General features: G+C 37.6%; 1 long non-coding RNA gene across 2 annotated transcripts; it reads right to left on the bottom strand.

Annotated features, from left to right (window-relative positions):
- On the bottom strand, positions 1 to 25,079 carry LOC120875242. Of its 2 annotated transcripts, XR_005723882.1 has the most exons (4): positions 24,581 to 25,079; positions 17,238 to 17,425; positions 1,845 to 1,923; positions 1 to 38 (listed from the first exon to the last, which is right to left on the bottom strand). It is a non-coding gene; the product is annotated as an uncharacterized LOC120875242 (long non-coding RNA). The 2 variants fall into 2 exon arrangements; XR_005723883.1 differs by lacking the exon at positions 17,238 to 17,425.
- Between the last annotated feature and the right edge of the window lie 581 nt (positions 25,080 to 25,660).

Genomic DNA, 25,660 nt, shown 5'->3' with positions numbered 1-25,660 from the left:
GGAGGCACAGGTTCGATTCCTGGTGTTGGGAAGATACCCTGGAGAAAGAAATGGTGACCCACTCCATTATTCTTGCCTGAAAAATCTCATGGACAGAGGAGCCTGACTGGCCACTGGCCATGGGGTCACAAAGAGTCAGGCATGACTGAGTGAATGAGCATAGCACAGCAAAACAACTTCAGATGCAAAACACAAATGAAACAAAACAAAAAAGCCCCGAATCTATAGATAGGATTGTTGGGTCAGAAATCAAATGACTGCTATACAGATTATTTCCAAAAGGAGGGGAAAAGTGAAAAAGGGAATGAGCTTAAAAAGGTTGAAAACATGTTGCAGGTTTTACATCTGTTCAACATCTGCACTCAAAGGTAGACTTCAGAGCTTTTATTCTTTCCTTCGAAGATTTAGATCCTGCTCCCTGTAAACTGCCAACAATACACAGTATGGGATCTCTGGATACCCAGAGAAGACACACGAATTGTACTCTTACTGAGCGATCCTTGTACTTATTTATCTGTCAGTATGTCACTGCGCATTTGAAACATCAGCTCTGAGCCAAAGTTTTGGAGGCTCCAGCATGCTTCCCAGTGGTTTTATTAAACCATCAGTGCATGTTCTTTCTCTACTTTCTGTGTAGTTCCCTTTTTAAAATGTCACTGTCGTGATTAATTTTCTGTTCCCTTTCACGTTCAGATGACATTTGGAAAACAATTCTCTCTGGAGAACCAACTTCCCCGATTCCTGACCACTCCATGGCACTTGAAGTCAAGATGAAAATTAGACTCCCTTCAGAATCTCCACACTCAGAAAAGTGTAAGATGCTTTAATTACCATGTTGTGAGTACCTTGTAATCACATGACTAGCACTATGGTCATGTGTTAACGAAGTGAGAGAGCATTGAAAACAATGCTAAATGGTATGTTCGTGGCTTTTTACAAGAAGTATCACTCTCTTTTCCCTATTGTGGGAGCTACAGAATTAAATTTCTTCTTTGAATGTACAATAGAATTGTATTGTAAATATGCATATCTGGTGAAATATTTTGGAATTTTCACTAGTTGCCCTTACTCCTACCTCCACCCTTCTCAAGGTTATGACTTAACCCTGAGGCTGGAATCTGAATAGAGGAGAAAATTTCATGAGGGATGTTAAAGAAAAGTGTGATCCTGTAAGGCAAGGGAAGGAAGATGGGAGAGATCAGAAGGAAAGGGGATTGGGCATTGATATCCTAATTTTCCTTCTTCTAAAAAAAAAAAAAGGTGAAAGTGTTAGTCAATCAGTCGTGTCCATGTCTGACTCTGCGATCCCATGGACTGTAGCCTGCCAGGCGCCTTTACATTTAAGCCAGAAATGGAAGTTTATATGATAAATTGAGAGGGATATCAAAGGAAAAGGATGGAGGTCCTTTTCCCAGCTCAGTGTCTGGACCTGGCGAGGGGTTATGCAGAGCCTTCACACACAGCATCTCAGACTGTCATTCACAGTGAACTCGGTGGTAGCAGAGTTAGAGAGGAGGAGGGCAGGGTTTACTTTTCCCACTCTACCTTCCCGCACACCTGGAATGGAGCTAATCTGGGGAAGCACCCACACGCCCCCTGGAGATAAACTGAGGCACAGTCAGCCTGCTGTGCGGTGCTCTGGGATTCCAAGGCAATGCCGCAACTCTGAAGCACAAGCCCTCAGGTGCGCAGCCCAGACTCAGGGCCAGATGAATGATGTGCTGGCAGCTCAGAGGAGCCAGTCACACCATGGGCAGGATGGTGTGTGGCTGATGGGGACCACCAGTGGGCTTGATCAGACACAGGGTGTGCGCAACACACGGAGACTTCACGCTGAGACTCACCTCTGCAGGAAGCAGCCCAGAGCAGCAACTTGGTGAAAGAGGCCAGAGACGCCCTGAGGACGCAGGGGCCCCATCTCTCCTTGAACCATGAGAACAGAAGACATGTTTAGACACCAACTCAGAGAAGAGATAGGAGGATGGGGTACCTCCAAATGACTGGAAATTATATCAAAAGGAGATTACATTGTCTAAAAACTCTTCAAACTATGCTGTCACACTGAGATCATTTATGCTGTTAGATTGTTCTCCATTGTTGGACCCTTTCCCCTCCATCAAGCAGAGGAAGAAAGGACTCAAGAGAAAAATCAAACAAATTAGTTCAAAAAATAAAATAAGTAAATGAACCTCCAAGTGTGCTTTGTGCTTAGTCACTCAGTCGTGCCCGACTCTTTGTGACCCCATGGACTGCAGCCCACCAGGCTCCTCTGTCCATGGGGATTCTCCAGGCAAAAATACTGGAGTGGGTTGCCATGCCCTCCTCCAGGGGGTCTTCCCAACCCAGGGATTGAATCCAGGTGTCCCGCATGGCAGGCGGATTCTTTGCCATCTGAGCCACCAGGAAAGCCCACATGAACTTGCATAGTATTTTGCAAGAAACTGGGTGATACTGTTACACATGCTTATGTGATATGCAAACATGCATTTCAAAGATCTCAATGCTTCGTGAACCAAGAGTTGACCTACTCAAGGCACACTTGGAGGAAACCAATAGTCTAATTAGAAATATTAAGTACCTATGTGAACAAGACAATAAATAGAAACTTTACCAGACAACATAAAACACTATTTAATCAAATGAAAAGTGGAGATGTATGTTACATACAAAAATTCAATATTATGAAGATATATTTTTCTAAGTGTATCTATGGTTTAAATATAATACAAATCAAAATTGCAGTACAATATTTAATGGCACATGTCATGTTGATACTAAAAGAATACGTACAAAAATAGTCAAGAAAGTTTAGCAAACAAGAGCATAAATGGAACCTTACTCTATTAGATTGCCAACCATACTGCAAACATAATAAAACTGTGGTACTGGAAAAGCAATAGATATATCAGTGGAATATATCAATATCAATATAATATATATATATATCAATGGAAGAGAAAATATAAAAAAAAGGCCCATGTGCATTTGATCATTTACTTATGATAAAGTTTACATTTTATATTCACTTGCTTCCCTAGTGGCTCAGACAATAAATAATCTACCTGCAATGCAGATGACCCTGGTTTGATCCCTGGGTTGGGAAGATCCCCTAGAGAAAGAAATGGCAACCCACTCCAGTATTCTTGCCTGGAAAATTTCATGGGCAGAGGAGCCTGGAGAACTACAGTCCATGGGTCGCAAAGAGTCACATGAAACTGAGTGACGAACACTTTTGCATACATTTTATATTAATAGGAAAAAGAAAACTTTAATTTTTGAATTGAATAATTAATTAGAGCCTTAAGAAAAAAACAAGATTCAAAGTAAACATCTACTTTACAGCAGAAAAAAAAATCCTTGTAGATGTACCAGAGAAGTACATACATTTGAAACCATAAAATATTAAAAATATTAGAATCAAGTTCTGAGCTACTTTCATAGTACATGAAATGTACTTGTTTGGAAGAATTTATTAAACTAATACATTATATAAAGAGAACATATGAACATATAAAGAGTTACCACACATCATTAAGAAGATAATATACCTCTTTAATAAGATTCATTAAGTTGACTTGAAATAACTTATTTTCTCTTTGTTTTTATATACAAAATATCTAAATAGATTCTATCTTCCAAAGATTAAAACAATAAGGATAACACCTATGTGAGACTCTCCTTTCTCTTTTCACAGACTCCTTATTAACACCTTCTCCCCTGCCACCAAGAAATATCACCTTTCTACAGTTTGCTTTGCGTCCTTTCAAGAGCTCCTTTGGCTCATTTATATATGGTCTTTTTTGCATGTGAGCATACATGCATTACTTGTTGACTTCTGCCTTTTTTTTCACTTGACGTATCTTGGAGATCTTTCCATGCTAGGCATTTTTAAGGTGTGTCTAGAATCCTATGGCACAGACACATCAAAACTTTGTTGCTGTTGTGGTTTAGTTGCTAAGTCATGTCTGACTCTTGTGTGAGCCTATAGACTGCAGCCCACCAGGTTCCTCTGTCCATGAGATTTCCCAGGCAAGAATACTGGAGTGGGCTTCCATTTCCTCCTCCAGGGGATCATTCCAATCCAAGGATTGGACACGCGGCTCCTGCATGGGCAGGAGGATTCTTCACCACCGAACCACTAAGGAAGCCCACCTCAAAACTTGAATAATCACTCACCAACTACATGAACATTGAGACTATTTGTAGTGTTTTACTATTACTAACAAATCTACTTTGAAAATACTCATGAACAATGCTTCTGTGACCATGGTAGTAGTTTTTTACAGCATATTTCTAGAAAGTAAGGTTGCTGGGTCCATTTCTATTTGAGAGTACAAAACTTCCTGTCAATTCCTTTAACAGTAAAGGAGTATGTATCCTTGCCAAACTCTACTTATTAATGTCTTGGTAATTATTGTTAAAATGAGAAACAAAAATTTATGTTTCTTTATTTGCTTTTGTCTGGTGACTTGTTTCATAAACATTGTTTTATAAATTATGTTATTTTACTGTTTCATACATTTATTGTCTTTTTTCTGATAATTCATTCATCATGATTTGCTCATTCTCCTATAGAATTTCTTACTGATTTGTAAGAACTCTTCATATACTAGAATGTTAATATTTTGTCTCAAAGCATTACAAATATTTTCCCACAATGAATTTTCAAAGACAAGTAGGAGTTTATGTTAGCAGTTATGACCAACCTAGACTGCATATTAAAAAAGCAGAGACATTACTTTGCCAACAAAAGTCTGTCTAGTCAAGGCTATGGTTTTTCCAGTAGTCATGTATGGATGTGAAAGGTGGACCATAAACAAAGCTGAATGCTGAAGAATTAATGCTTTTGAACTGTGGAGTTGGAGAAGACTCTTGACTTCAAGGAGATCCAACCAGTTCATCCTAAAGGAAATCAGTCCTGAATATTAATCGGAAGGACTGATGCTAAAGCTGAAGCTCCAATACTTTGGCACAAGATGTGAAGAACTGACTCATGGGAAAAGACCCTGATTGAAGGTGGGAGGAGAAGGGGACAACAGAGGATTAAATGGTTGGATGGCATCACCGACTCAATGGACATGAGTTTGAGTAAACTCCAAGAGTTGGTGATGGAGAGGGAAGCCTGGTGTGCTGAATTCCATAGGGTCGCAAAGACTCGGACATGACTGAGTGACTGAACTGAACTGACTGAGGAGTTTATTAGGGGATAAAGAGAACATATTTAGGCATGAAGAAATATTAATTATTTATTTGAATAGAAGGGTTATATAATACACTTAATTTGTATCAACTCAGGTTAAACGTTTTATGTATAGAGACAGTCTTACCAAAATATAAATACAAGAGAGTTCCTTTAGCCATCTCGTACTAACCAAGTCTTATAAGGTAAAAGAGCATGGCATATGGCTGCCTACACTACATTGTCCACACTATGAAAGGTCTGAACAGTCAAACCTACTCAAAAATAACAGCTATCATCTGTCTGCCATGTTCTGTATAATTTAATTCAATAAAGTTGCATACGTGTGTTTTGGGAGAGGGAGGTTTTGTTGAACTGAAAGTGGGAAGGGAAGATCGGAAGGTGGTTAAAGCAAGGTGTGCATGGGCATGCTGCTGACATCTGAAGGGTGTCTGGCATTGCCCATATGTTTCCACACATGTCTTAGCCCTCAAAGATGACATTTTTGAGATGTGTAAGGCCAGTTTGTTCTCTTATATGATATTAAACGACTTGTTCAAACTCAAGAACTGGTAAAGAGGACGCTTCTTTCCTTCCCCCTCCCTCTTTTCTACCTCATATGCCTATAAAGGTAACTGCTTATCCAATAGGACATTAAAAAAAAATCAGTTGATCAGATTACTAAATTGATAACCATGGAGATCATATAAGCATAAAAAGGTGACACAGATCTTTTTGTTAACCCATTCAAAAGATGCTTTATTTTTTCAATTCGGTTACTCAGTCATGTCTGACTCTTTGCAACCCCATGGACTGCAGCATGCCAAGTTTCCCTGTCCATCATCAACTCCCAGAGCTTGCTCAAACTCAAGTCCATCAAGTCAGTGATGCCATCCAACCATCTCATCCTCTGTCACCCCTTTCTGTTCCTGCCTTCTATCTTTCCTAGCATCAGGGTCATTTCCAATGAGACAGTTCTTCCCATCAGGCGGCCAAAGTATTGGAGATCCAACTTCAGCATCAGTTCTTCCAATAAGTATTCAGGACTGATTTCCTTTAGGATTGACTGGTTTGATCTTCTTGCAGTCCAAAGGACTCTCAAGAGTCTTCTCCAACACCACAGTTCAAAAGCATCAATTCTTTCTCTTTTTTTAACCTTTTATTAATATTTTTTTTAATCACCCACTATGAGTTAAGCACGTAGTGAAGATAGGTGGGAGAAGTAAAGAAACCGTCTGCCTTGCCTTCAAGAAGCTGACCTATAGGGGCAGGGGCTCTGTCCTTGGCTCATTCCTGAGTTTGCTTCCAGCTCAGAACATGGCATCTACCATTTAGCAAGAAGGCTGTAAATATGTGTTTGGTCAGTGGGACTCAGATTTAGGATTTAATGGTCCAGTAACAAAAAGAAAGACAAAAATAAGTAATAAGGGATACACAATTGATTGTCAATATTCTAATTTAGCAAGTAAGGTTATTTAAGAACTATATTAATCAGATAGCAATAGTAAATATATATGGACCCAACACTGGAGCACCTAAATAACTAAAGCAAATATTAACAGAACCAAAAGGAATCACATTCTTGTATTTCTATCTCTACAATAATGGTAGGAGAATTCAATACAATATTACTACAGTAATAGTAGGGGATTACAACACCCTACTTTCAACTTTGGATAGATCATCCAGACAGAAAATTAATAAGCAAACAGAGTGCCAGAATAATACTATAGACCAAATGTACCTAATAGACACATGCAACTCATTACATCCTAATAGACACATACAACACATTACATCCAATAGCACTAGAATATACATTCTTCTCAAACTCACACAGAACATCATCCAGTTTAGGTCATATTTTGGAACACAAAACAAGCACTAACAAATTTTAAATGATTAAAATAAAAGTAAGGATCTATCCTGACCAAAATAGTAAGAAACTAGAAATCAAAACCAGAAGGAAAACTGAACTATTCATAAATGCATGTAAATTAATCTACACAATTCTTAACAGCCAATGGGTCAATGAAGAAATAAAAAGAAAAATCAGAAAGTCTCTTGACACACATAAAAATGAAAAACACATGAAAACTTATGTGGTAGAACAGAACTGTATTTAGGGGAAAGTTTACAGAAATAAATACTTACATTAAGAAAAAGAAAATTTTCATATAAATACCTTTAAAATTTTCATACAAACCACCTTTACACTTCAAGAAATTAAATAGAGAAATAACTAAGCCCAGCATTAGCAACAGGAAAGGTATAAAAAGATAAGAGCACAAATGAAGAAATGAAAACAAGAAAGACAATAGGAAAAAAAAAAACAAGGAAACTAGTTTTTTTGGAAGGTAAAGAAAATTGACTAATCTTTAGCTAGACTAACCAAGAAAAAAGAGAGAATGCTCAAATAAAATTATAAATAAAATGAGAGAATACAACTGACCACAGAAATGCAAAGCATCAAAAGAGGTTATTATGAACAATGATATGCCAAAAATTGGATAACCTAGAAGAAATTGCCTATAATACACAATCTTCCAAGATTGAACCAAGAAGGAACAGAAAATCTGAGCAGATCAGTCAAGACCAAGGAGGTGGAGGCAGTATTTAAAATCCTACTGAATGGATAGTCCAGAACCAGACAGTTTCCCTGGTGAATTCTATTCTAAAGAAGAGTTAACATCAATCCTCCTCAAATTCTAACAAAAAAAAATTGAAGACACTGGAACACTTTTGAATTCATTTTATGAGGCCAGCATTACCCTGACAGCAAAGACAGGTAAGCACAATATAAGAAAGAAAGAAAGAAAGAAAAAAAAAACTACGGGCCAAAAATCCCTAATGAATATAAATGAAAAATATTTTGAAAAAAATTCTAGCAAATCAAATTCAACAGCACTTTAAAAGGATCATATGCCATGGTTAAATGAGAATGATCCCTGGGATGCCAGTTTGGTTCAATATTTGCAAATCAATAAAGGTGATATACCACATTAATAGAATGAAGAATAAAAATCACATGATATTCTCAATAGATGTACAAAGAAACATTTGACAAAACTCAACACTCTTCTATGATAAAAGCTTTTAAAAGTTGTGAACGGAAAAGTTATACATGAATATATAAAGGCTATATATGGCAAACCCATAATGAACAAAATCAATGGTGGAAAGCTGAAAGCTTCTCCTCTAAAATTAAGAATAAGATATAGGTGCCTGTTCTTACCATTCCTATTCAACATAGTACTAGAAATTCAAGTCAGAGCACTTAGGCAAGAAAAAAAAGTAAAGTCATCCAAATCAGAAAGGAAGAAATAAAATGGTTTCTATTTGTGGATGTTATGATATTATAGATCTAGCAACCCTAAAGATTTCGCCAAATGCTTTTAGAACTAATAAATGATTTCAGTAGTTGAAGAATACAAAATCAGCATTCAAAAATCAGTTGCACTACTACACACTAACAATAAGATATCTGAAAAAGAAACAAAATAACACAATTTATAATCATATCAAAAGTGATATAATACTTAAGAATAAATTTAACTAAGGAGATGAAAGACCTGTACATGGAAAACTGCGACACTCATGAAAGAAGTTAAAGAAGAAGCAAAGGAAAAGATAATTTCTCACTCATGTATTGCAAGAATATTGTTAAACAGGCTGCACTACTCAAAGCCATCTATAGATTGAATAAAGTCTCTATCAAAACTCCAATGACATTTTTCACAGAAATAGAAAAAACAATCCTAAGATTCATATGGAACCACAGAAGACCCTGAATACTCAAAAATTTTTTGAGGAAAAAAAGAGCAAAGTTGGAGGCATCCCTCCCTCTAATTTCAAATATGCCAGAAAGCAATAGAAATCAAAAGAATGGTGGTGGCATAAAACACACATATGGAGTATAATAGATAACACAGAAATAAACTTACAAATACAGGGTCAATTAATATTTGTATAGGGAGCCAAGAACACTCAAAGGGGAAAAGACAGTCTCTTCAAGAAGTGATGCTGGAAAAAAACTAGATATTTACCTGCCAAAGAGTGAAACTGGATCCCTACCTTATATCACTTTAAAAAAAATTTTGAAATGGATTAAAGGCTATAATGTACTACCTGAAACTATAAAACCCTAAATTAAAATATGGAGATGCTCTTTGACACTGATGCTGGCAATGAGTTTTTAAATATAATGCACAAAGGACAAGCAACAGAGGCAAAAACATACAAGTGGAGCTACATCAGACTGACAAGTTTCTGTACAGCAAAATAAACAATCAACAGAGTGAACAAGCAACCTACTGAAAGGCAAATAAAAAAAATCTGCATATCATATATCAGATAAGAGGTTAATATCCTAAACATGTAAGGAACTCATACAACTCAATAGCAAAAAATTTTTTTTAATTGAGAAGAGGACTTGGATAGACATTTTTCTAAAGAATGCAGGCAGACAGGAGGTACATGAAAATACAGTGAAAATTACTAATCATCATGGAAATGTGAATGAAAGCCACAATAAGCCTCCTCACACCTGTTAGAATGGTTGTATTCGTGAGGATGCACAGGAAAGGGGAACTTGGTGCACTGTTGATGGGAAACTAAGCTGGTCCCTCCACTTGGGAAACAAATGGAGTTTTCTCACACAATTAGAAACAGAACTATCCTATGATCCCGTCATCCCAATTCTGAGTTTATATCTTAAGGAAATTAAATTGCTGTCTCAGAGAGAGAGCTGGGGATTTATGTTCATCACAGCATATTTCACAATAGCCAAGACACAAAATTCTAGGGCTTCCCTGTAGCTCGGTTGGTAAAGAATCTACCTGCAGTGCAGGAGACCCGGGTTTGTTTCCTGAGTTGGGAAGATCCCCTGGAGAAGAAATGGCAACCCACTCCAGTATTTTTGCCTGGAGAGTCCCATGGAAGGAGGACACAACTTAGCGACTAAACCATCTCCACCACCAAGACATAAAATTAATCTAAGTGTTCATCAACAGATAAATGGATAAATAAAATGGAATATTATTTGGGCATAAAAAAGAAATCCTGTCACTAAAATGAACTGAATGGACCTTGAGAGCTTTATGATAAATAAAATAAGTGAGACAGAGAAACACAAGTTCTGTATACTCTTTCTTAATTTAGGATCTAAAATGAGAAGTCAGATTCATGGAAACAGTGGAGTACTGGTTGCCAGAGGCTGCAAGTGATGGGTGGTAGGGAGATGTTGATCAAAGTGAAACATCCAATTGTAAGATAAGTAAATACTGGGAATCAAATGTACAGCATGGCAACTATAGTTATCAATATTGTATTACTGGCTGGGAAGTTACTAAGAGAGTCAATCTTATGTGCTCATATAATACACACACAAAATTTTAGTTATGTGGGAAAATGGATGTGCTGGGTTTCCCTGGTGGCTGAGCAGTAAAGAATCCACCTGCAATGCAGGAAACCTGGGTTCGATCCCTGGGTCACGAAGATCCCCTGGAGAAGGAAATGGAAACCCACTCCAGTATTCTGGCCTGGGAGATCCTGTGACAGAAGAGGCTGGTGGGCTGTGATTAAACAGAAACAACAATAATGAATGTGTTAATTAACCTTATTGTGGTAACCATTTTGCAAGATATATATCAAATCACCACACTGTATAACTTAAACTTACACAAAGTTACATGGCCATTTTTTCTCAATAACAGTGGAAAGAAAGATAACGTACAAGTTCAAAAAATTAAAAAAAAAAAACTTGTTCATACAAGCAGGCTAAAAAAAGAAAAAGAAAATCACATGATTATATCAATAGAAGCAGAAAAAACATTGGATAAAATCTAATCCATTTGTGATTTTTAAAAACTCTAAACTAGGAATGGATAAGAATTTTCTCAACTTGATAAAGGATATTTGCAAAAAAAAAAAAAAAACCCTGCAAATATTCCATGTTCATTTTATTGCACTGTGCAGATATTGCATCTTTTACAAATTGAAGAGTTGTGACAACCAGTGTCAAAGAAATGTATCGGCACCATTTTTGCAACAGCATTTGTTCAGTCTGTGTCTCTAAGTCATATTTTGGTAATTCGTGAAACATCTTATACTTTTTAATTAGTATCATATTTATTACAGTTATCTGTGGTCAGTCATCTTTGATGTTGCAATTGTAATTGATCTGGGCTGCCACAAATCATGCCTTTATGTATAATACTGGAAACATTATATAGGTGTTGTCTGTGTTCTGACTGTTCCACCAACTGGCTGTTCCTCCATCTTTTCCTCTATCTTTGGGCCTCCCTCTAACCTGAGACACAGCAATATTAAATCAGGCCAATTAATAACCTTATAATGGTATTTAAGTGTTCAAGTGAAAGGAACAGTCACATGTCTTTCATTTTTTTCAAATATCTAACTCTTTGCAACCCCATGGATTGTAGAATTCAGGCTCCTCTGTCCATGGAATTCTCCAGGCAAGAATACTGGAATAGATAGCCATTCCCTTCTCCAGGGGATCTTCTCAACCCAGGGACTCAACCCAGGTCTCCCACACTGCAGGCACATTCTTTTCTGTCTGAGCCACCAAGAAAGTCCAGAAATGATTGAACTTAGTTAGGAAGGCATATAGAAAGCTGAGATAGGCAGAAAGGAAATTAAAAGTACCTACTCCAGTGAATGCATGAATGATAAGAGAGCAAACAGCCTTATTGCTGATAAGGATAAAGTTTTAGCTGTCTGGAGGGAATAGCAAACCAGCTACAACAGTCCTTTCAGCCAAAGCACAATCCATAGCAAGCCCCCAACTCTCTTCAATTCTATGAACACTAAGAGAGGTGAAGAAGCTGCAGAACAAAAGTTTGAAGCTAGCAGAGGCTGATTCATTAGGTTTAAGGAAGAAGCTATTTTCATAAAGTAAAAAAAAAAAAAAGTTAAGTAGCAACTGCTGATATAGAAGTTGCTACAAATTATCCAGAAAATCTAGCTATGAAAATGAATGAAGATGGCTATACTAAGTAATGGATTTTCAGTGCAGCCAAAAAATCCTTCAACAGGAAGAAAATGTCATCTAGGACTTCCATAGCTAGAGAGGATAAGTCAATGCTGAAGTCAAAGCTTCAAATTATTGTGGTAATCATTTTGCAAGATACATACATATCAAATCATCACACTGTATATCTTCAACTTACACAAAGTTACATGTCAATGTTTTCTCAATGACATTGGAAAGAAAGATAAAGTGTAGGGGCAAATTTCAAAAAACTTTAAAAAAAAACTATTAATCATGCAAGCAGACTAAGAAAGAAAAAAATCACATGATCACATCAATAGAAGCAGAAAAAGCACTGGAAATATATCTGCAGGATTTTTTGCTGACTCTCCTATTAGGAACTGCTGCAGCTGGTGACTAAGTTGATGCCAATACTCATTTACCGTTCTAAAAATTCTAGGGCCCTTAAGTATTGTGTTAAATCTGTCTGCCTGCGCTCTATAAATGGAAAAACAAAGCCTGGATGACAGCATACCTGTTTACAACACGGTTTCAGTTCAGTTCAGTTCAGTCGCTCAGTCATGTCTGACTCTTTGCGACCCCATGAATCACAGCATGCCAGGCCTCCCTGTCCATCGCCAACTCCTGGAGTTCACTCAGACTCATGTCCATTGAGTCGGTGATGCCATCCAGCCATCTCAACCTCTGACATCCCCTTCTCATCCTGCCCCCAATCCCTCCCAGCATCAGACTCTTTTCCAATGAGTCAACTCTTTGTATGAGGTGGCCAAAGTATTGGAGTTTCAGCTTCAACATCAGTCCTTCCAATGAACACCCAGAACTGATCTCCTTTGGGATGGACTGGTTGGATCTCCTTGCAGTCCAAGGGACTCTCAAGAGTCTTCTCCAACACCACAGTTCAAAAGCATCAATTCTGCGGCGCTCAGCCTTCTTCACAGTCCAACTCTCACATCCATACATGACCACAGGAAAAAGCATAGCCTTGACTAGATAGACCTTTGTTGGCAAAGTAATGTCTCTGCTTTTGAATATGCTATCTAGGTTGGTCATAACTTTCCTTCCAAGGAGTAAGTGTCTTTTAATTTCATGGATGCAGTCACCATCTGCAGTGATTGTGGAGCCCAAAAAAATAAAGTCTGACACTGTTTCCACTGTTTCCCCATCTATTTCCCATGAAGTGATGGGACCAGATGCCATGATCTTCGTTTTCTGAATGTTGAGCTTTAAGCCAACTTTTTTCAGTCTCCTCTTTCACTTTCATCAAGAGTCTTTTTAGTTCCTCTTCACTTTCTGCCCTAAGAGTGGTGTCATCTGCATATCTGAGGTTATTGATATTTCTCCCGGCAATCTTGATTCCAGCTTGTGCTTCTTCCAGCCCAGCATTTCTCATGATGTACTCTGCATATAAGTTAAATAAGCAGGGTGACAATATACAGCCTTGATGTACTCCTTTTCCTATTTGGAACCAGTCTGTTGTTCCATGTCCAGTTCTAACTGTTGCTTCCTGACCTGCATACAGACTTCTCAAGAGGCAGGTTAGGTGGTCTGGTATTACCATCTCTCTCAGAATTTTCCACAGTTTATTGTGATCCACACAGTCAGAGGCTTTGGCATAGTCAATAAAGCAGAAATAGATGTATTTCTGGAACTCTCTTGCTTTTTCCATGATCCAGCAGATTTTAGCAATGTGATCTCTGGTTCCTCTGCCTTTTCTAAAACCAGCTTGAACATCTGGAAGTTCACGGTTTGTGTACTGCTGAAGCCTGGCTTGGAGAATTTTGAGCATTACTTTACTAGCATGTGAGATGAGTGCAATTGTGTGGCAATTTGAACATTCTTTGGCATTGCCTTTCTTTGGGAGTGGAATGAAAACTGACCTTACCAGTCCTTGGCCACTGCTGAGTTTTCCAAATTTGCTGGCATATTGAGTGCAGCACTTTCATAGCATCAATTTTCAGGATTTGAAACAGCTCAACTGGAATTTCATCACCTCCACTAGCTTTGTTCATAGTGATTCTTTCTAAGGCCCACTTGACTTCACATTCCAGGATGTCTGGCTCTAGGTGAGTCATCACACTGTCGTGATTATCTGGGTTGTGAAGATCTTTTTTGTACAGTTCTTCTGTGTATTCCTGCCACCTCTTCTTAATATCTTCTGCTTCTGTTATGGTTTACTGAATATATTAAGCCCATTATTGAGATCTACTGCCTAAGAGAAAAAAAAAGATTCCTCTCGAAGTATTTCTGCTCATGGACAATGCACTTGCTTGCCCAAAGGCTCTGATGGAGATGTACAAAGAGATTCATATTGTTTTCATGCCTGCCATCACAGCATCCATTCTGTAGCCTATGGAATCAAGGAGTCATTTTGACTTTAAAGTCTTATTGTTTAAGAAATATATGTGAGGCTATAGCTGCCTTAGAACCTCTGATGGATCTGAGAAAATTCGATTTAAAGCAGTCTGGATAGGATTCACCATTCTAGTTGCCATTGAAAACATTTGTCATTCATGGGAAGAGGTAAAATATGAACATACACAGGCGTATGGAATAAGTTGATGCCCATTTTCATGGATAACTTTGATGTGTTCAAGACTTTAGTGCAGATGTGGTAGAAATCACAAGAGAACCAGAATTAGAGGTGAAGTCTGAAGATGTGACTCAATTGCAATTTCATGATAAAATCTGAAGAGATAAATTGCTTCTTATGGATGAACAAGGGAAATGATATCTTGCAATAAATCTGCTTCTGGTGAAGGTGCTATGATGATTACTGAAATGACAACAAGGAATTTAGAGTATTACATAAGCTTAGTTGATAAGACAGTAGCAGAGTCTGATGAAACTCAATCTTGATGGAAATTCTACTGTAGGTACTGTAGGTAAAACATCACTGCATGTTACAGAGAAATCTTTCATGAAAGGAAGAGTTGATAAATGAAGCAAAATTTATGGTGTCTCATTTTAAAAACTGCAACAACCACCTCGACTATGATGTCCTTCAGTAGGTGAATGGATATATAAACTCTGATACATCCAGAGAGTGGAACATTATCCAGCACTAAAAAGAAATGACCTATTAAATTGTGAAAAGACACAGAAGAATTTTCAATGCATATTATTAAATGAAAGAAGCCAATTTGAAAAGACTACATACTGTATGACGCCAGGTATGATACAATAATAAAAAATAAAATAAAATAATAAAATCAGTGGTCACTAGAGGTGACCATGGGGGGCTCCCTGGTGGCTCAGCAGTAAAGAATCTGCCTGCCAATGAAGGAGACATGGGTTTGATCCTTGGGTAAGGAAGATCCTCTGGAGAAGGAAATGGTAACCCACTCCAGTATTCTTGCCTGGGAAATCCCATGGACAGAGGAGCCTGACAGGATGCAATCCACAGGGTTGAAAATCCACACAACTTAGTGACTAAACAACAACAAGGGTTGGCCATGGGGGAGAAAGACAAATTGGCAGAGCACAGAGGATTTGAGTGCAGTGAAAATACTTTTATATGATGCTATAACAATTAATAAGTGTCACCACAGATTAGTCCAAATCCATAAACTGTACATGACCTTGGGTGAATGAACTCAAAGATAGATGGTGACTTTTGGCGATTAGGATGTGTCAATATACAGTAATCCTGGAGGGGGAATAAATACTATTCTGGTGAGTACTGTTGATAATGGGGGGAGCCATGAGCATATGAGGAGAGGGGTATAAATCTCTGTTCCTTCTTTTCAACCTTCCTAAAACTGTTCCAAAAATTATCTTTAATTTTTTAAAACTATCATCTACTATTACCTTTATTTTGAAATCTCCTCCAGAACTTGGGCGATAGGGCAAGCTGGTTCCCACTCCAAGCCAGTGGCTGATTCCGCTTCTCTTCTTGCCTATGTTCCTTCTACAGTGTAAAGACTTTGCCAACACTTCTCTGGACACTGGGCCTACTCTGCTCATCGCTGCCCACCACCACTCTCAAAGGTGTTCAGACTACTGGACCTGACATCTGGACCTGAAGGTTTGAAGGGCCAATTTATATAGCTTTTCTTTCTATATTACTAAATATAAATGACACTCTTGGTTAGTCTTCATGGACACAGGACCTATGGAAGACATCTGGAATGATTAACTAAGTTTTACATGAGAGTGTATACCTTACAATTCAACAAAAGGTGCATTTGTATTATGTGTTTTTTTATTGCTATGCTTAATAATTAATGTGGTTTTTTGATATATAATAATTGGATTAGAACATCAAATATATGACTGAGTTCATGGTGGCACTTGAAATGTCAATGGTCGCTTTTGGAGACTGCTAGTGAAAACGTCTTTATTCTGAAAACTGGTTTTTAATGAAATGTTTAATAAAGAGTGTTTAATTAAACGTGACCCAAATTTCCTTTTATTTTGTGCCTAGTAAGCTTAGACCCATCCTGAAAAAATGAGGGTTAACGAGACAGCACTGACAAAGTCAAATCAGCTCATCCATCTCACAACTCATGCAATGATGGGACATATGACAAGAACTCTAATAGTACCAACAGGAGTGTCCTAAGGTCATGATGGACAGATAGAGCTGCACCCTTGTCTGGTTGATTTCTCCTTGGCAGCCATGGAGGCAGATCTTAGAAAACAAAACTGGAGCAGCATAATGAACGAGAAGGTGCAACAGGCTCATCTCTAAATCAGATTCATCCAGAGAAAGCTCTAAGCAGGGAGATTTGCAAACTTTCAAGGTGTCTACCCTCAGATGATGAAGGTTCTAAAACAGGCAAAGTGCTAGAAACTCAGACCCAGAGAACCAGCTTGATGTGGTTAAAATTATATCATTTCAGGAACTTCATCTCTAATATCTTTAGTATATAATATCCGAAACCCAGAGCACTAAAATTATAATGCCAGTTTGTAGAAAAGTTAACAATAAAAATATAAGAAAATGATAATAATACACATGTGAAACCAACAATGAAATCATGAACAGCAACAATGACTTTCAGATTATGAGTGTGCTTCCTCTAAGCCAGGCTCTGTCTTACATACCTTGTTAAATTCTGAGAAACACCAGTGATTATCCTTATTTCACTTGCGAGGTAACCAGTGACCACAGATAAGTTTAGTAGCTTTCTCATAAGTGGCAGACGTGGGATTTGAACCCAGCTGTGTCTGACTCAAATCCTGTGTTAACACTGGAACTCACTCCTTCTGTCAATTACAATCTCAGGAAGAAGCTGCGAATTATGAGGAAGAAAAAAAAACAACTTGGTCTTTTATTTCCAATGATGAAAATTCATTTCTTCAAGGAAAAGGGCCAGCACTTAATCAGTATTTGCCACATGCCATCAAGCTCATTTTCACAATGGTAATATGTTCTTGACAACCAGAGATAAAAGTGATCTTCTTTGAAAACGAGGCCACAATCCAGATAAAATAAAAATGTCTGATACAAGGTAAGCTTTAATTTAATTTAAGTCTTGGTAAACAACTTGCCTAAAAATGACTTTTGCAAGTCACGTACAGTTTTTCAATCTGTCATTTTGTATTGACCTTCACAGGCCTGAAATATATTGCACTGGACTTGTGAAGCTTATGAGAATGATATTAAAGTTGGTAATATTTTTAAAATTTTATTTTATATCGACTCTTACTTCACTGGGTACAGTTCTTGGGAGAAATGATTTTATAGAGTGTTCTTAGATATCTACCAGTTTTCTTGTTAATTAGAATTTATGGAAGGTGATTCAATAAATCACTGTAAAGGCAGAATGTTTATTCAAGTCAAATGCAGCAAATCACATATCCAAAAGAATAGTCCCCACAAAATTTCAATGCCAGGTAGTATGTTTTGTTTTAAGGTTTTAAGAAAGTGTGTTTAAGGCCTAGCACTCAGCTTATCAAAATTTGCATATGCAAGTAGGATTTGGAATAACTTACTTTAAATTTTATCTTGTTGAATATAACTCTTCTATAATTTATTTCTTCTATCTCAATTTTCACTTTTCAGTAATCTCATAATAGAAATTAATCTTCTTTAAGGTGTGGTACCTTTTGCTTTGTTGGCCAATGTGGAGCTCAATTCAGCATCATACATTCATATTTCATACATATTTCACTTTAGAGTCAGCAATCCTCTACTAATTTGGGGAATAATCAATTGCTGAGATAATTAATAACATGTTACATTAAAAAATAACATATAAACAATATTAAAATGATGTTAAGAAAACACTAGGATATGTGATATGCACAATTATAATCTTCTAGAAAGGTGGAAAATTATACACTATAGTACTGTAGTCTTTCTAAGTAAAAATTTTTTAAAAACTACAAGGTGCTTTATAATCAAAAATAAAATAATAAAACTCTTTTTGGGGGGTGTCATGTCTTTAAATTTCATTTTAATAGACTATATTAATTACCAAATCATTGATTTGTATTTTAAGAAAATGACCCCAAATTGACTTTTTGATAAAGATACCTATAAAAGTAGAAAGGAAAAGATTTTCTATCCTAGAATTCTAGTCCAAGAAGATTACTAGTTAACAGGGGGGCTAAAACAAGAATACTTTTAGACTGCAAAGCCCCCCTCCTTTTTATAGTTAGGCATAGGGGGATGGGTGCCACATATGTAAGAGACTAAAGCAAGAAAAAGAAAGGAAAGTGATACAGTAACAGAAGACCCAACACAGCAGACTGGTGGAGCATAGTTCTGAAGGGAGAGTCCAGAAGGACAGCAGTGCCCAGATGACAAGGGTTGCTGGTCTAGAAGGAGGTAGAAGTTTCCAGAATGAAAGTCTTGAAAAAGTAACTGAAGTATATGAATGTCTTGAGAGGAGACTGCCAGAGAATTTAGTGATGACTTAGTGGCGACTACCTAGAAAGTAAAAGAAAAAAAAATTAAATTAAAAACAAAGGAATTATTAACTCTATGAAAAACAGAAAATGTGTAAGAAAAGGTTTGTTTATTCCCTAGCACAGTCCTCAGCAGAATTTATTAGTAATATTACACACCAAATATTAATAAAAATACAATGTAACAGTATTAAGAATATTAAAGATTTAAGTATAGTTGGGGGCCGGGGTGGTAAAGAGAGACAAATCTTCCTCTTTTGTGGAAAGTCCATTGATAATGCCCCATATTCAAACAACTCTAAGAAGGCGGAGAAGAGGAAGAAGTAGTTGTTAAGACACAGCAATACAAACATGTTGCTTACAGATAGGAAAGTGAATTCTGAAGAAATATAATAGAAATGTTGGAGGAAGCTGCAATTATGAAAAGGGAAATGAAGGGTTGAACCAGGAATGGTCATTCTTAACATTCTGGAGTCAGATATTTGAAACTACTGCAAGTGTAACTACAAGACATACTGTCTGCCTTGTGTATAAATACATTTTATTTACGAGAGCAAGGTAGAAAGTCCAAAGTTTAGTCTGTGGAGAATCATCAAATTTCAAGACATTCAGAATTTTTAATAAGCTATGTTATCATTCTATCAACAGAATACATGGCCTGTACCAAATAACGCAACATCTACTTGCAATTAATATAGGCTATGCATCTAACACAGTACACATTTTTAGGTCTCACGTGCATTTTAGCAGTCATTTAGCCCTGAAAACTCAAAAACATGTGAGCCAGGCTCTTCAAACTTGGTTTTACTGGCACAGTGGGATCACAGTTTTCTGAATGAAATATATAAAAACAAACACCTTGAGGTTTCACAAGTAGAAAACCATCCATATCACACGGTCAATTTTAATAAAAGTCTCAGTATTATAAAGCTCATAATTTTATTACAGTTGATGTACATTCCAAATGATGTACAATAAACTTTCAACTTCCTTCTTATATGCATTTAACTCAAAAACTAGACTGAAGCTGGTTCATCAAGTACTCATCAGATGGGGATTTAGAGATGAATAATGTAACCAAGGTGTCTGTCTCATGATTCTGCTCACCCATTAAGTATGATATTCTGAAAACCTCAGAGAAATGCTAGAATCCCCTTATTTATGTTTTTATGTTCCTCAGCCAAACAATGTTCTCAAATTAAGATCACTAGATTGGTTTCTTTAATTAAAGGTTAAAAACCTGTTTCAATTTAGGTGCAGTCGGTTAGAGACAGAATATGAGGAAAATGCTTGGCTCCATATCCACGAAAAACTTTCCCCAAGTACTTTTCTTACTTGGAACCTAGAATTCCTTTTCCTCTGGGAATAATACCAGAATGAGAGCAGCTAATACACTGAGTGTGTTTGGTGTTCATGGGAACCTATGGCTTATGTATTTTTTATTGGCAATAACCACGTGTGTATATTTGGACATGCAAATGTATTCAAATCATGCTTTGTGTCAAAAAAAATTAATAGGGTAGTCAATTGGAACAGTTTAAGTTTTTCTTTTCTTACTTATTTCTAAAGGCACATAGAGCACTAAAAATACAGATGTGTGCCCAGAGGTTCCAGGCAGCTTATGTTTCAGCATGAAATTCGATATTTGATGGTATATTATTTTCTCATTCCCATCAACATTTTTTGCATGAACTGCATTATGCATAGCCTAGGAGTTGGGGAGGAGGTGTACAAATTAAATCTCATTGCTGTGAACAATTTGCTTCCAGGTAAAATGCCAAAAAAAAAAAAAAAAGGACTTTTGCAGTAAAGTCATTTCAATGTAAATCTATTAAAATCTATTGTAATAAAGAGCTTTGAAAAACTAAACTTTTAAAAAACATTATATTGAATCAAATACAATATTTTAAAATAAACAAATATGGACAAGCTCTGTCTTGGACATATTACTGCATATGTATGACTTTCTTATTTCAAAAGAATGGGACCTTTTTTTTGTAAATGCTCTTTTCTAAAATGTGGGGGAACAATGCCCGTTCCAAAGTAGATTTTGCACAGTCTCTGCATTCTCAAAATTATTAACTTGGTGAATCAGTGCATCCCTTCACAGATATTGTGAGGAAGACTGGTCTCACTCCCTGTCCAAAGTTTCACACAAGATTCATTAGTAAATTTTTTATTTTTTAGATGAAATCAATAAAGCCAGTCAATGCTTAATTGTCTTATATAAGATGTATGATACAAACAATTATAACAACAACAAAAAAAGTGGTATATTTCATTCCAGGAGTTTGGTCCATAGTTCCACCACACACATACGATACCCATTTTGTAACTGAACAGTACCCTTCTCCAAAATCATCATCATAATTTTTTAAATGTATAATTAGAGCACCTGCCTCAAATCCTTTGAAAGGTTTTTAGTTCCTTTCTTGGGAGAAGTGATTCTGGCTGTTTCTTTTTTAATCAAAGCTACTTTGCTAAATTGCTTTCCAACCAGACCTCAGAATATTAGCTGAGGCTGGCCCTGGTCTTGCTGCAATCTGAATATTAACAGTCATAGTTCTACAGCCGCTCCATGTCGAGTAATGCACTGCAACTCCCACAATTCAGCCGTCCTTCCTTCCCTTCTCTGGCTGGCCCTGGCCCTTGGAATGTTTGCGGGGTGTCACCGTGAATGTGCTCAGAGCAGAGTTATATGGCATCATTTGGAGAAACATTGCGTTAATAACCAGAGTTCAAGGGCAAAGGATATAAACGGAGCAAATTACAAGTCTGAACAGATATATAGCTTTTGCTAAAAGGGACATGGGCTGCTACTTTATTTACTGGGCATTGGTTCACTTGTGGAAGGTGCCGGAATGCACGAAGGCATTTTTAAATGATCGCATCACAGTTTAAGAAAACACAAATTTTCAGGCTTGAAAGAATCGCAGTGCAAAAATCAACGGGTCTGAGTTTCCTAATCAGAGAATATGACTTGCTATAAAGTACCTCAAGTTTCTAAGGTAATTTCACAGATGATAATATCATTTTATGTGCCCCCATGAAGGTACAGTGGAAGAAGCCTGCTGGAAACCTAAATTCAGTAGATCATTTTAAATTGCAACCTGACTCAGTTTTGTCCAAGATTTCTTGCTATGATTATTTTAACCAGGGGTTACCAACTTAGTTCAAAATTAACACCATGAAAGAGTGATTTATAAAAACACTCTATTTTATTTTTTTATATGGGGGCTTCAGGGCTACCCGAAATAATGAAATAAAAATAAAACCAATAATGAAATAAAAAGGGAACCAAAAAGATCAGAAGAGAAGCCAGAAGAATTTCTTTTAAAAAGGACAACTTTGTTAATAGTCAAAAAAGAAATAATTTTCACCTTCTAATTACCAAATATTTTAATTAATATTCTGAATAATACTGAGTATACTGTAAAATATGTGGCCTAATATTTTCCTATTGGTAGAATGGAAGGCCTTTTTTTTTTTTAGTAAAATAGCTTGGAAACTATTATGAAAGTATCAAAATGTCCATAAAGCATCGCTTATTTACTCCATTAAAATTTATTTGAAATCAATAAATTCAAAAATGAAAATTTTGCTTTAAGATGTTCCTTACTGTAGTATTTACTTTACTGAAATCTAGAAGCAACCTGAATATCCAACAATGGGGAAATGGTTAAGGAAATTACATACATATGCTCCATAAAATATACTATCATTAAAACTGATAAATAGGGCTATTCTCTACTACCAATAATTTTTTAAAAAAGAAAAAACTATTTTGACATTATACAAAACAACCCCACGGGATTCAAATGTGCTCTTTTATAAAAGTATTTAAGCCTCCAGGAAAAAGAATTTTTTTAAAAAATGCATGGATTTATGTGTGTACTTGTTTCTTTTCTTTTTCGATATATACTATCAGTGTTAGCCTGATGGGATTATTAGGTTTCCTTTAATTTTTTTTTTCTGTTTTCTAAACTTAAAGCATAAAATATAGCATTTAAAAGAGAAATGCATGCAAGTTCTTTTTCCCCCTGATCACTTTTCAACCACAGTGAGATAAAGCACATCTTTGTGACACGGTTCAGCCTCACTTACTGCTATTTTAAACGTGGCTTTCATTTTGTTAGTGGTGTAGTGGGGAGGCAGAGGGGGTTGGTGACTCTCTAAAGCACAATTAGAATATTTCCCTCACACACACACACATATGAATATATATAAATATATGTATAAAGCCACTATATTCTCTAAACTCTTTTGCTCTCAGAGGTGACTGCATCAGCGTTCAGCCAGGACTGCCTTATTCATGGACACGGGATGTATTACCGTCAGCTCGCCGCTTGTACAGGACGAAATGCCCAGGGTGAACCGACCTGTCCTTCAGTTGCCAAAGAGCCCGGATGATACAATAGCTCTCTACCAGTCCCATCTCCATGATGCTTCACGATATATTTTTTCCTGTTAACCCGCCTGTCTGCTTCAACCCTCGTTCTCAACCTAACGAGTTTTTAAAAGGACACTTCTTAAATCGAATTGCCTAAAACCACTCGCTGTCATCTTTTTGCAAGGATAAAGCAAACATATTCAAATTGCTCGTGACTTTTAAACACGTAAGAGCCAGACAAATTATGAAAATTGTACACATTCTAATCTGCAGACGCTATCTCTAGAACACGTCTATCTCATTTTATTCTTTTTGAAATCAAGTTCTGTTAAACATTTAATATCCAATTGTCTTATCCTGCACAGACCATCTAAAGTGCATCCCCCTCCACAATTTTTTTAAACGTATTTTCAATGATTTTGCTATTTCCTGAGATGAAAGGATGCAACTGTTCAGGTCTGATTTCATACTGCTTCTCAGATCCTGATAAGAGTATCATTCACAGACACGACAAACAGGAATTAGAAGCTGTTCGGGAAGGGGAGGCTTAGGGGTTGTTCGGATGGCAAAATGATTTGTCAAACGTCAGGCCAAAATTCTGCGAGGTTCTTGGCACTCCACTTTCCCAGAGCGCGTTTTGCTTTCTCCCAGAGATGGACTAGAAACTCATCTTCAAAATCTAAACGTTCCCAGCCGGGTCCTTTTGTGCCTGCGTCTCGCTCTCCCGGCTCGGGCCGGGAGGCTCGAGCTTGCGCATTTTTACCTTCCGCTCGCCCCGCCGCTCGGACCCGGGCGGGGAGACCATCCATCACCCACCCGGCTCCCGCCCGGCTCGCCGCCGCGGCCAGTCGGGCAGCAGGTAGGGCCACACCTGCGGACCGCCCGCCCCAGCCCTGCTCTACCCTCCGCTCGCCTCCGGGGCTGGCGGTGCCCTGGGGAAGCCCCGCTTTCTCCGAGGCCAGGACTGGACAGGTGCGCTCAGGTGACCGGGCGGAGTGCGCTCGGAGCCCGCCGCTGGCAGCCAGAGGTCTGCAGGATCGCGGGGCGATTCGCTTTCGCAGACACCTGCTTTGGATCGTGTGTGGACCCACAGGCCCTCACTGCGTTTATAGTCTCCCCAAACCGGAAGAATTCTGATGCTTACCTTCGGGAAGGAAGAGTCAGTGAGAACACGTGCAAGTGATAGAGTTCTTTGCCTCTGGTCTGTTTGTGATAGTATGAACCAGGGATGGAGTGTGCCAGCCGAGTGTGAATTCGGATTGTCCTCTTGCACACTTCAGACAATATCTCCCCAAGATCTAACTGAGCGATATTAACACTGCACTAATAACTAGTCTCCATACGTTGCCCAAACAAAACCTAACGCATATCTTAAGGGTCATGAGAACAGATTGCAACAATTCAGAGAAAGAGCTGAACCTCAAATCACAGGGAGTCTTCCTTTTCCAAATAGGCAAAATAATTGTATCGCAAGCACCTTCCTTTTGGAATTCTGAGTTCCTAGGCTGCTCTGTGGAGGCAGCTACAATTAGTCCTGCTAATGTGGTACAGACTTTGTAACGAATCCGTAACTCTTTCTGGTATAAAGGATCCAAAATTTCTACTTTATCATGTAATTTGAGAACAATTGAGGACGAGCAGAATCGGACACCCTCCCCTCAGCTGTGTCTATATAGTTGTCAATTACATCCAGACAAGGCTTTGGAACAGAACAGACTGTGCTGCTGGTGACATCAATGCTTCAAGGTTTCTCAAAGAAAGCATATCTTTTAAAAACAAACAGAAAAAAAGCAACCACAGCAGCAAGCATCACCCCAACCCTTTACCCCTATCTTGCTTCTGAATCATAAATCATGAAATAGAGTGAGCAGTGACTCCAGCCTTCCTGCCTTTAGCAACCGGAGCTGATAATGCCAAAAAGGAAGAGAAACAAACATTTGAGCTATATGGCTGTTTGGGGAGGGTGCCTGTGGGAAGTTCCAGGTTCACCATTTGTTAGAGACCTCCCAGGGGTAGGAAGGGTCTCTCTTCAAAGTAAGTGGTTCTCAAACCCAGCTTCACAAGAGACTCACCTTGGAGTTTTTAAGAAAATACAGGTGCTTCCAGTGTCTCCTAGTTTATAGTCTATGGGAACTTGAATTTGTGTCCTACTGTTGTGTGGAAATTGTATAAATCTTAATTATGTTGAATTGGTTCAAAATAAAAAGATGCAAGCTTTCAGTTA

The sequence above is a fragment of the Oryx dammah genome, unplaced genomic scaffold, assembly GCF_014754425.2.
Source record: "Oryx dammah isolate SB20612 unplaced genomic scaffold, SCBI_Odam_1.1 HiC_scaffold_16, whole genome shotgun sequence".
Lineage (NCBI taxonomy): Eukaryota > Metazoa > Chordata > Mammalia > Artiodactyla > Bovidae > Oryx > Oryx dammah.
This window is presented reverse-complemented; position numbering and strand designations above follow the sequence as displayed.